The following is a 12,307-nucleotide window of genomic DNA, read 5'->3' on the forward strand; positions in this document are numbered from 1 at the left end:
GGGCACGTGCCAACATACAGCAATTAACGCGTAACCTACAACGGGTGAGCCACTTACTTGGTAGGCCTTAGCCGAAGTACTCCCTAGAATATAACGTAAGCTCCTAGCTCCTCGTGGACGTTCTACGCTTCCGTTGGTGGTTGGTTCCTATTGGTTCATGAGTCACTTCCGTTAGTATTTCACAAATAAGAATAAATTCCCAACTAGAATTTGTGAAATACGACCTTAAAATGTTCCCTTTTACCTTAAACAGAGCCGAAATCAGGTTCGGGAGGGTCGGAACGGTGTCAAACGGGCTGGAAACAGGTTTCCCGAGCCCAATAAGCCGCCGGAGCCACTGAGCCGCCACCGAGCCGATGAAGCCGCCTGAGCCGAGAGTAGCCACGCTGCAGACGTGACACGTGGCACAATCTGAGAGCGACACGTGTGCAGGCGTCTCGGGTCGAGGCGCGGGTTAACGGGCCGCTCGCGGGTCTCGGACCGAACGCAGATGACGGGCTGCGCGGTGATGGGCCGGCTCGCGGGTGACTGGCCGCGGGTTGATGGGCCGGCTCGCGATTGAAGGCCGGGTGTTTGGGCTGCGGGTAACGTGGGTTCTGGGCTAACCGAAGGTACGGGGTTCGGTTCGGGTTTCCGGATCTAGATCGCGGGTCGGACTTCGTCCTCTTCGCCCGACTGCCTGCGCGATTTTCCGGCGGTCCCTCTCTCTCTTCGACAACGTCGTCCCGATGTCCTTTTTCCCTCTTTTTTTCCCGTTCCCGAGCTTATCCTACACCCTAACCCCGTTTTTGGTACAGATTTCGTTGGTAAGGGCCTCGCACTCCTGGATCTGGAGAAGCTCGGAAGTCCGCCGTTCCGTCTTCCTTGCCGACGGTGTTCAGCGTACGGGATTCGCGTAGAACCTATTCCTGATGTGTGTAAAGGGTTCTGGGATTACTTTTGTGGTGTGAAATGGGGGTTTTCGACGTCGATTCGTACGGTTCGGCTTCGCCGGAGTTTCATCGATTTTCTGTTCTCTCTCCTTTTTCCTTACCGTTTTCGTTTCTTTGCAGGTTCTTTCAGGGTGGCTGAAGGTCGAGGACGCGATTTTGTGGCATCCCAGCCCTCGGCCGCCCTTTGTTGGTCGCAATTTTGTGGCTGAAGGTTCTTTCAGAATGGCTGAAGGTCGGGGAAGCTGAAGGCCGACGACCATCATTATTTTTTTTTTTTTTCAGTTCCGTTACAATGAAGAAGTTAGAGAGGAGAAAGAAATGAATGTAATAAAACTCTAAAGTTTAATGTGAGAATGAAGAAGTTAGAAAGGAGAAAGAAATGAATGTAATAAAACTCTCCTCTAGCTTGAGTCTTTATAGTGTGAAAGAGACGGTGATGTGGACAAGCGGAAGACTTATGAGATCCTACTAAAATACTAGGCAGTCATATCTTATAGATGTCCTATTTTAAATCATTTATGTGTAGCTGTGTTATAGATGTCCTATTTTAAATCATTTATGTGTAGCTTTGTGTTGCACTTGTCACAATCGTACTCTGGATGGCAGCAGACTTGCAATTGTGCGGCACTCACTTTCTAATAACAAGTGAGCTAAGCCAATTCGTTCTTACGTCGCCTACGACCAAGCTATGTATGCTCAAGCCTCGATTTAAGAGGAAGCTTTTAGAAAACGAGGGCAAAGAGAGATTTTGAAAGAGACGTTATATATGCAAGCAAGAGAGTAACAATAACGGCTCACAGTTGTTAGAGGTGTTCAAAAAATGTATGCGACGAATGGATCATTAGAAAATGGAAAGATTTGTATGTCTTCTTCCTACACTTATAACTATAGTCTACCTTATAACTGTAACTGTCGAAAATCACTTTTTTGCTTGCCTTGTCGAAAATCACTTTTTTGCTTGCCTACCTCTATCCCGCTAAGCTGAAGCCAAAGCTCTGATTTTCTATTGAGTAATCTAATAGTTCGAGTCAGTCTTGAATGAGCCCCTCCCTCTATCCCGCTAAGCTGAAGCCAAAGCTCTGATTTTCTATTGAGTAATCTAATAGTTCGAGTCAGTCTTGAATGAGCCCCTCCCTCTATCCCGCTAAGCTGAAGCCAAAGCTCTGATTTTCTATTGAGTAATCTAATAGTTCGAGTCAGTCTTGAATGAGCCCCTCCCTCTATCCCGCTAAGCTGAAGCCAAAGCTCTGATTTTCTATTGAGTAATCTAATAGTTCGAGTCAGTCTTGAATGAGCCCCTCCCTCTATCCCGCTAAGCTGAAGCCAAAGCTCTGATTTTCTATTGAGTAATCTAATAGTTCGAGTCAGTCTTGAATGAGCCCCTCCCTCTATCCCGCTAAGCTGAAGCCAAAGCTCTGATTTTCTATTGAGTAATCTAATAGTTCGAGTCAGTCTTGAATGAGCCCCTCCCTCTATCCCGCTAAGCTGAAGCCAAAGCTCTGATTTTCTATTGAGTAATCTAATAGTTCGAGTCAGTCTTGAATGAGCCCCTCCCTCTATCCCGCTAAGCTGAAGCCAAAGCTCTGATTTTCTATTGAGTAATCTAATAGTTCGAGTCAGTCTTGAATGAGCCCCTCGAAAGCTTGATGCAAATAAACGTAAGTTATATGCTATTTAAGGTTCATGAAAATATTTCGTGCGCACATTTTCAAATGTATTTCCTCACACACATTTTCTAAACCTTTTCTCGCAACGTGGCTCAAGGCCCAAACATATGCCGATGTTATCCGCGATGTCCGAGTTTCTCACAACTGACTTGTTTGCTTGGTTAGAAGCAAGTGTTGCAAAATCGTTGTGAAATAGTATCTCTCCAAAAAGTGTTTATTACAGCCCCTCAAAGAAAAGATTTTGTTCGGAATGAACAAGACAATAAGGAATTGTCGAAAGGTGAATGAATGGAATATAAAAAATTAAATAATTTTGTGAATATAAACCATATATCTATTGAATTTTGGAGGTTGTTGGTGGACAAAAACACAACAATATCAAAGAAATACTCTATAATGAAATAAATAAAGTACTTTATAAAAAAACTCTACGTCGATTCTTCAAAACTCTTTATTCATTCTATCCTCAATAATCAATGTGCCGGCACATTGATGTGAAGTTCATCTGCAAAATAAGTACAACAAAAAAATAAAATTAATACAAAAATTTAAATTTTGGAATAAAATTATAAAAGAAAATATTTTTAGCTCAAATTTGGTTATCAAATTTCATTATAAACCTTCAATTTCATCCAATTTATCTATTTTTGAAAGTTAACAATAGGAAATAATTTTATAAGTTATTGAAAGAGATTGAAAAATGTACCAGCAACTTCTTTTTTGCCGCAATTTGTCTCACACTCAGTATGACACGAAGCTTGGTTATTACATCCCTTGTTGCAGGTTTCAACACACAACTTGAATTTTTCTTTCACACCGTCCAAGTTGCCAAAAAACGACTTGAATTTTGCTTCCATTTCGGCTGTATCGTCAGCCGTGGAGAATTGTAGTATAGTTACCACCACAACACACATTAAGAACACCGCCACCATCTTCTTAGCCATTTTATTGTGAAGTTTTTATTTTCTTGCCTAAAACGAAAAATTTTCAGCCTTTTTGTTCCTTTTCTAGTTTTTTTTTCTTTTTGTTCCTTTTCTAGTTTTTTTTTCCTTTTTGTATGGATGATTGTTTGAAAAGGAAAAGGCATTTATAGGAATGTTATTAGCTAAGTTTAGACAATTAAGTGTAAAATAAGTTCCTATTCTCTGGGTGGAATAACAAGAGGTAGTCTTAGTTTGTTTTCTATTTACAAGCTTCCCGAAGCAAAAGCTCTTCTATTATTCTATTCACTATTTTATTTTTATGGTTATTTTATTTTCTTAACAAACAAGTTTAGGATGACAAGCATCATCCAAGTAAGTGATCACACAGAGTTGATGTAATAACCAAAAAAGTAAAAATAAAAATAATTAAAAAAAAATATAGGTTAAAATAATAATAATAATAAATAAATAAATAAATAACTATTACTTAAAAAAATAAAAAATAAAATAAAACTTACCCACCTCTCTCCACTAACCTCTCATCCCAACTCCATCCTCTATGGTGAAGGGCACAATATCATAGTTCATCCAAAAATAAATAGAAAATAATGTCCAATTTGCAAAAAAGTAAAATGACTTGGCACAATATCATAGTTCATCCAAAAATAAATAGAAAATGATGTCCGATTTGCAAAAAAGTAAAATGACTTTCAACATATCCAGATTGTTGAGGATTATCGGGAGTAAGTCCCACATTGGCTAATTTAGGAAATGATCATGAGTTTATAAGTGAGGAATACTATCTCCATTGGTACGAGGCTTTTTGGGAAGCCCAAAGCAAAGTCATGAGAGGTTATGCTCAAAATGGACAATATCATACCATTGTGGAGAGTCCTGATTCCTAACATGGTATAAGAGCCATGTCTATAGAATCCTCAAATATCGAACAAAGAATTGTGAGCCTCGAAAGTGTAGTCAAAAGTGACTAAAGTATCAAACAAAGGGTGTACTTTGTTCGAGGGCTCCAGAGAAAGGAGCCGAGCCTTGATTAAGGGGAGGCTATTCGAGAGCTCCATAATCCCTGCTGTCGACGTTTTAATTTACTTTTATTAGAAACCATAAAAGCAGAATTGAGTCGTTATTTTTCAACTCGAGTAACTTTTATCGAAAATTGATAAAATATCATTGTCGATATGTTCGAGTGGTTAAGGAGACAGACTTAAAATCTGTTGGGTTTTCACCCGCGCAAGTTCGAACCCTGTTGTTGACATTTTAATTTACTTTTATAAGAAACTATCAAAAAAGAATCGAGTCGTTATTTTCAACTCGAGTAACTTTTATAAAAAATTGACCAAATATAATTGTCGATATGTCTGAGTGGTTAAGGACACTCAAGTCTGTTTAGTTTCACTTGTGCAGGTTCAAACCCTACTGTCGATGTTTTAACCAAATATCATTATCGATATGTCCAAGTGGTTAAGGAGACTGACTCAAAATTTGTTAGGTTGAACCTTGTTATCAATGTTTTATTTTACTTTTTTTAGAAACCATAAAAGAAGAATTGAGTCGTTATTTTTCAACTCGAGTAAAACAAATATTATAGTTGATAAGTTCGAGTGGTTAAGGACACAGATTTGAAATTTGTTTGGTTTCACAGGTTCGAACCCTACTGTTGACATTTTAATTTACTTTTATTAGAAACTATCAAAGCAGAATTGAGTCGTTATTTTTCAACTCGAGTAACTTTTATCGAAAATTGATAAAATATTATTGTTGATATGTTTGAGTGGTTAAGGAGATAGACTTGAAATCTGTTGGGTTTCACCCGCGCAGGTTCAAACCTTATTGTTGACGTTCTAATTTTTATTATTAGAAACTATCAAAGCATAATTGAGTCGTTATTTTTCAACTTGAGTAACTTTTATCCCAAATATCAATGTCCGAGTGGTTAAGGAGACAAACTCAGAATCTGTTGGGCTTCAGTTGCGCGTTCAATTGATTCGTTATTTTTCAACTCGAGTTACTTTTATCTAAAATTGAACAAAAATCATTGTTGATATGTTCGAGTGGTTAAGGAGACAAACTTGTAATTTGTTAGGTTCCACCCATTCAGGTTCAAACCTTGCTATCGACATTTTAATTTACTCGTATTAGAAACTATCCGTTAATTTTCAACTCGAGTTACTTTTATCTAAAATTGATCAAATATCATTGTTGATATGTTGGAGTGGTTAAGGAGTTACTTTTATCTAAAATTGATCAAATATCATTGTTGATATGTTGGAGTGGTTAAGGAGACAAACTTGAAATTTATTGGGTTTCACCTGTTCAGGTTCAAACCTTGTTGTCGACGTTTTAATTTACTCTTATTAGAAACTATCAAAGCAGAATTAAGTCGTTAATTTTTAACTCGAGTAACTTTTATATAAAATTGACCAAATATCATTGTTGATACAGGTTCTAACCATGTTGTTGACGTTTTCATTTATTGAGTCGTTATTTTTCAACTCGAGTAAATTTTACCTAAAATTGACCAAATGTCATTATCCATATGTCCGAGTGGTTAAAGAGACAGATTCGAAATCTGTTGGGTTTCACTTGCGCAGGTTCAATTGATTTGTTATTATCAACTTGAGTTACTTTTATCTAAATTTTATCAAATATCATTGTTGATATGTTAGAGTAATTAAGGAGACAAACTTGAAATTTGTTGGTTTTCACCCCTTCAAGTTCAAACCTTGTTGTCAACGTTTTAATTTACTCTTATTATAAACTATCTAAGTAGAATTGAGTCGTTAGTTTTAAACTTGAGTAACTTTTATCTAAAATTGACCAAATATCATTGTCGATATGTCCGAATGGTTAAGGAAACAGACATGAAATCTGTTGGGTTCCACCCGCGCAGGTTCAACCCTGCTGTCGACGTTTTAATTCTTATTATTAGAAACTATCAAAGCAGAATTGAGTCGTTAATTTTCAACTCGAGTAACTTTTATCTAAAATTGACCAAATGTCATTGTCGATATGTCCGAGTGGTTAAGGAGACAGACTTGAAATCTGTTGGGTTTCACCCGCGCAGGTTCGAACCCTGCTGTCGACGTTTTAATTCTTATTATTAGAAACTATCAAAGCAGAATTAAGTCGTTAATTTTTAACTCGAGTAACTTTTATATAAAATTGACCAAATATCATTGTTGATACAGGTTCTAACCATGTTGTTGACGTTTTCATTTATTGAGTCGTTATTTTTCAACTCGAGTAAATTTTACCTAAAATTGACCAAATGTCATTATCGATATGTCCGAGTGGTTAAAGAGACAGATTCGAAATCTGTTGGGTTTCACTTGTGCAGGTTCAATTGATTCGTTATTTTCTACTTGAGTTACTTTTATCTAAAATTGATCAAATATCATTGTTGATATGTTAGAGTAGTTAAGGAGACAAACTTGAAATTTGTTGGTTTTGACTCCTTCAAGTTCAAACCTTTTTGTCGACTTTTAATTTACTCTTATTATAAACTAACAAAGTAGAANCTATCAAAGCAGAATTGAGTCGTTAATTTTCAACTCGAGTAAATTTTACGTAAAATTGACCAAATGTCATTATCGATATGTCCGAGTGGTTAAAGAGACAGATTCGAAATCTGTTGGGTTTCACTTGTGCAGGTTCAATTGATTCGTTATTTTCTACTTGAGTTACTTTTATCTAAAATTGATCAAATATCATTGTTGATATGTTAGAGTAGTTAAGGAGACAAACTTGAAATTTGTTGGTTTTCACTCCTTCAAGTTCAAACCTTTTTGTCGACGTTTTAATTTACTCTTATTATAAACTATCAAAGTAGAATTGAGTCGTTAGTTTTCAACTCGAGTAACTTTTATCTAAAATTGACCAAATATTATTGTCGATATGTCCGAGTGGTTAAGGAGACAGACTTGAAATCTGTTGGGTTTCACCCGCGCAGGTTCGAACCTTGCTGTCGACGTTTAAATTCTTATTATTAGAAACTATCAAAGTAGAATTGAGTCGTTAATTTTCAAGTCCAGTTCTTTTCAACTCGAGTTACTTTTATCTAAAATTTATCAAATATCATTGTTGATATGTTTGAGTGGTTGAGCAGAGAAACTTGAAATTTATTGGGTTTCACTCATTCAGGTTCAAACCTTGTTGTCGAAGTTTTAATTTACTCTTATTATAAACTATCAAAGTAGAATTGAGTCGTTAATTTTCAACTCGAGTAACTTTTATCTAAAATTGACCAAATATCATTGTCGATATGTCCGAGTGGTTAAGCAGGCAGACTTGATATCTGTTGGGTTTCACCCCCGCAGGTTCGAACCTTGTTGTCGACGTTTTAATTCTTATTATTAGAAACTATCAAAGCAGAATTGAGTCGTTAATTTTCAACTCGAGTAACTTTTATCTAAAATTGACCAAATGTCATTGTCGATATGTCCGAGTGGTTAAGGAGACAGATTCGAAATCTCGGATTCACTNGTGGTTAAGGAGACAGATTCGAAATCTGGGATTCACTTGCGCGTTCAATTGATTCGTTCTTTTCAACTCGAGTTACTTTTATCTAAAATTGATCAAATATCATTGTTGATATGTTTGAGTGGTTGAGGAGACAAACTTTAAATTTATTGGGTTTCAATCATTCAGGTTCAAACCTTGTTGTCGAAGTTTTAATTTACTCTTATTATAAACTATCAAAGTAGAATTGACTCGTTAATTTTCAACTCGAGTAACTTTTATCTAAAATTGACCAAATATCATTGTCGATATGTCCGAGTGGTTAAGGAGACAGACTTGAAATCTGTTGGGTTTCACCCGCGCAGGTTCGAACCCTGCTGTCGACGTTTTAATTCTTATTATTAGAAACTATCAAAGCAGAATTGAGTCATTAATNTCCACCCGCGCAGGTTCAACCCTGCTGTCGACGTTTTAATTCTTATTATTAGAAACTATCAAAGCAGAATTGAGTCATTAATTTTAAACTTGAGTAACTTTTATCTAAAATTGACCAAATATCGTTGTCGATATGTCCAAGTGGTTAAGGAGACAGACTTGAAATCTGTTGGGTTTCACCCGCACTGGTTCGAACCCTACTGTCGACGTTTTAATTCTTATTATTAGAAATTATCAAAGCAGAATTAGGTCGTTAATTTTCAAATCGAGTAACTNCTGGTTCGAACCCTGTTGTCGACGTTTTAATTCTTATTATTAGAAATTATCAAAGCAGAATTAGGTCGTTAATTTTCAAATCGAGTAACTTTTATCTAAAATTGACCAAATATCATTGTCGATACAGGTTCTAACTATTTTATCTAAAATTGACCAAATATCATTTTCGATATGTCCGAGTGGTTAAGGAGACAGACTCGAAATCTGTTGGGTTTCACCCGCGCAGGTTCGAAACCTGCTGTCGATGTCGATGTTTTAAATCTTATTATTAGAAATTATCAAAGCAGAATTAAGTCGTTATTTTTCAACTCGAGTAAATTTTACCCAAAATTGACCAAATGTCATTGTCGATATGTCCGAGTGGTTAAAGAGACAGATTCGAAATCTGTTGGGTTTCACTTGCGCAGGTTCAATTGATTCGTTATTTTCTACTTGAGTTACTTTTATCTAAAATTGATCAAATATCATTGTTGATATGTTAGAGTAGTTAAGGAGACAAACTTGAAATTTGTTGGTTTTCACCCCTTCAAGTTCAAACCTTTTTGTCGACGTTTTAATTTCCTCTTATTATAAACTATCAAAGTAGAATTGAGTCGTTAGTTTTCAACTCGAGTAACTTTTATCTAAAATTGACCAAATATCATTTTCGATATGTCCGAGTGGTTAAGGAGACAGACTCGAAATCTGTTGGGTTTCACCCGCGCAGGTTCGAAACCTGCTGTCGATGTCGATGTTTTAAATCTTATTATTAGAAATTATCAAAGCAGAATTAAGTCGTTATTTTTCAACTCGAGTAAATTTTACCCAAAATTGACCAAATGTCATTGTCGATATGTCCGAGTGGTTAAAGAGATAGATTCGAAATCTGTTGGGTTTCACTTGCGCAGGTTCAATTGATTCGTTATTTTCTACTTGAGTTACTTTTATCTAAAATTGATCAAATATCATTGTTGATATGTTAGAGTAGTTAAGGAGACAAACTTGAAATTTGTTGGTTTTCACCCCTTCAAGTTCAAACCTTTTTGTCGACGTTTTAATTTCCTCTTATTATAAACTATCAAAGTAGAATTGAGTCGTTAATTTTCAACTCGAGTAACTTTTTTCTAAAATTGACCAAATATCATTGGCGATATGTCCTAGTGGTTAAGGAGACAGACTTGAAATCTGTTGGGTTTCACTTGCGCAGGTTCGAATCCTGTTGTCGATGTTTTAATTCTTATTATTAGAAACTATCAATGCAGAATTAAGTCGTTATTTTTCAACTCGAGTAACTTTTACCTAAAATTAACTAAATGTCATTGTCGATATGTCCGAGTAGTTAAGTAATTGATTTATTATTTCCTACTTCAGTTACTTTTATCTAAAATTGATCAAATATCATTGTTGATATGTTAGAGTAGTTAAGGAGACAAACTTGAAATTTGTTGGTTTTCACCCCTTCAAGTTCAAACCTTTTTGTCGACGTTTTAATTTACTCTTATTATAAACTATCAAAGTAGAATTGAGTCGTTAGTTTTCAACTCGAGTAACTTTTATCTAAAATTGACCAAATATCATTGTCGATATGTCCGAGTGGTTAAGGAGACAGACTTGAATTCTTTTGGGTTCCACCCGCGCAGGTTCAACCCTGCTGTCGACATTTTAATTCTTATTATTAGAAACTATCAAAGTAGAATTGAGTCGTTAATTTTCAACTCGAGTAACTTTTATCTAAAATTGACCAAATATCATGTCCGAGTGGTTAAGGAGACAGACTTGAAATCTGTTGGGTTTCACCCCGCAGGTTCGAACCCTGCTGTCGACATTTTAATTCTTATTATCAAAGCAGAATTAGGTCGTTATTTTTCAAATCGAGTAACTTTTATCTAAAATTGACCAAATATCATTGTCGATACATGTTCTAACCATGTTGTTGACGTTTTCATATATTGAGTCGTTATTTTTCAACTCGAGTAACTTTTACCTAAAAGTGACCAAATGTCATTGTCGATATTTCCGAGTGGTTAAAGAGACAAATTCGAAATCTGTTGGGTTTCACTTGCGCACGTTCAATTGATTCGTTATTTTTTACTTGAGTTACTTTTATTTAAAATTGATTAAATATCATTGTTGATATGTTCGAGCGGTTTAGGAAACAAACTTAACATTTGTTTGGGTTTAACCCGTTCAGGTTCAAACCTTGTCATTGACGTTTTAATGTACTCTTATTATAAACTATCAAAGTAGAATTGAGTCGTTAATTTTCAACTCGAGTAACTTTTTTCTAAAATTGACCAAATATCATTGGCGATATGTCCTAGTGGTTAAGGAGACAGACTTGAAATCTGTTGGGTTTCACTTGCGCAGGTTCGAATCCTGTTGTCGATGTTTTAATTCTTATTATTAGAAACTATCAATGCAGAATTAAGTCGTTATTTTTCAACTCGAGTAACTTTTACCTAAAATTAACTAAATGTCATTGTCGATATGTCCGAGTAGTTAAGTAATTGATTTATTATTTCCAACTTCAGTTACTTTTATCTAAAATTGATCAAATATCATTGTTGATATGTTAGAGTAGTTAAGGAGACAAACTTGAAATTTGTTGGTTTTCACCCCTTCAAGTTCAAACCTTGCTGTCGACGTTTTAATTTACCCTTATTATAAACTATCAAAGTAGAATTAAGTCGTTAGTTTTCAACTCGAGTAACTTTTATCTAAAATTGACTAAATATCATTGTCGATATGTCTGAGTGGTTAAGGAGACAAACTTGAAATCTTTTGGGTTTCACCCGCGCAGGTTCAAACCCTGCTGTCGACGTTTTAATTCTTATTATTAGAAAATGTCATTGTCGATATGTCCAATTCAATTGATTTGTTACCAAATATCATTGTCGATACACGTTCTAATCATATTGTTGACGTTTTAATTTATTGAGTCGTTATTTTTCAACTCGAGTAACTTTCACCTAAAATTGACTAAATGTCATTGTCGATATGTCCAATTCAATTGATTTGTTATTTTCAACTTGAGTTACTTTTATCTAAAATTGATCAAATATCATTGTTGATATGTTCGAGTAGTTAAGGAGACAAACTTGAAATTTGTTGGTTTTCACCCCTTAAAGTTCAAACCTTGTTGTCGACGTTTTAATTTACTCTTATTATATTATAAACTATCAAAGTAGAATTGAGTCGTTAGTTTTCAACAAGNAGTAGAATTGAGTCGTTAGTTTTCAACAAGAGTAACTTTTATCTAAAATTGACGAAATATCATTGTCGATATGTCCGAGTGGTTAAGGAGAGAGACTTGAAATCTGTTGGGTTCAACCCGGGCAGGTTCAACCCTGCTGTCGACGTTTTAATTCCTTTTATTAGAAACTATCAAAGAAGAATTAAGTCGTTAATTTTCAACTCGAGTAACTTTTATCTAAAATTGACCAAATATCATTGTTGATACAGGTTCTAACCATGTTGTTGACGTTTTCATTTATTGACGTTTTCATTTATTGAGTCGTTATTTTTCAACTCGTGTAAATTTTACCTAAAATTAACCAAATGTCATTATCGATATGTCCGAGTGGTTAAAGAGACAGATTCGAAATCTGTTGGGTTTCACTTG

General features: G+C 35.4%; 12 non-coding genes across 12 annotated transcripts; all 12 read left to right on the forward strand.

Annotated features, from left to right (window-relative positions):
- Nucleotides 1–4,709: 4,709 nt before the first annotated feature.
- On the forward strand, nt 4,710–4,792 carry TRNAL-UAA. The gene has a single exon. It is a non-coding gene; the product is annotated as a tRNA-Leu (tRNA).
- A 1,748-nt stretch (nt 4,793–6,540) lies between these two features.
- On the forward strand, nt 6,541–6,622 carry TRNAS-UGA. Its single transcript has one exon. It is a non-coding gene; the product is annotated as a tRNA-Ser (tRNA).
- An 803-nt stretch (nt 6,623–7,425) lies between these two features.
- TRNAS-UGA lies at nt 7,426–7,507 on the forward strand. Its single transcript has one exon. It is a non-coding gene; the product is annotated as a tRNA-Ser (tRNA).
- A 792-nt stretch (nt 7,508–8,299) lies between these two features.
- Nucleotides 8,300–8,381, forward strand: TRNAS-UGA. The gene has a single exon. It is a non-coding gene; the product is annotated as a tRNA-Ser (tRNA).
- Nucleotides 8,382–8,557: 176 nt separating this feature from the next.
- On the forward strand, nt 8,558–8,639 carry TRNAS-UGA. Its single transcript has one exon. It is a non-coding gene; the product is annotated as a tRNA-Ser (tRNA).
- Nucleotides 8,640–8,871: 232 nt separating this feature from the next.
- On the forward strand, nt 8,872–8,953 carry TRNAS-CGA. Its single transcript has one exon. It is a non-coding gene; the product is annotated as a tRNA-Ser (tRNA).
- A 398-nt stretch (nt 8,954–9,351) lies between these two features.
- Nucleotides 9,352–9,433, forward strand: TRNAS-CGA. The gene has a single exon. It is a non-coding gene; the product is annotated as a tRNA-Ser (tRNA).
- Nucleotides 9,434–9,831: 398 nt separating this feature from the next.
- TRNAS-UGA lies at nt 9,832–9,913 on the forward strand. Its single transcript has one exon. It is a non-coding gene; the product is annotated as a tRNA-Ser (tRNA).
- A 351-nt stretch (nt 9,914–10,264) lies between these two features.
- On the forward strand, nt 10,265–10,345 carry TRNAS-UGA. The gene has a single exon. It is a non-coding gene; the product is annotated as a tRNA-Ser (tRNA).
- A 646-nt stretch (nt 10,346–10,991) lies between these two features.
- Nucleotides 10,992–11,073, forward strand: TRNAS-UGA. The gene has a single exon. It is a non-coding gene; the product is annotated as a tRNA-Ser (tRNA).
- A 351-nt stretch (nt 11,074–11,424) lies between these two features.
- TRNAS-UGA lies at nt 11,425–11,506 on the forward strand. Its single transcript has one exon. It is a non-coding gene; the product is annotated as a tRNA-Ser (tRNA).
- A 457-nt stretch (nt 11,507–11,963) lies between these two features.
- On the forward strand, nt 11,964–12,044 carry TRNAS-UGA. Its single transcript has one exon. It is a non-coding gene; the product is annotated as a tRNA-Ser (tRNA).
- The last annotated feature ends 263 nt before the right edge of the window (nt 12,045–12,307 follow it).

The sequence above is a fragment of the Cucurbita pepo genome, chromosome LG18 (assembly GCF_002806865.2).
Source record: "Cucurbita pepo subsp. pepo cultivar mu-cu-16 chromosome LG18, ASM280686v2, whole genome shotgun sequence".
NCBI classification, from domain to species: Eukaryota; Viridiplantae; Streptophyta; class Magnoliopsida; order Cucurbitales; family Cucurbitaceae; genus Cucurbita; species Cucurbita pepo.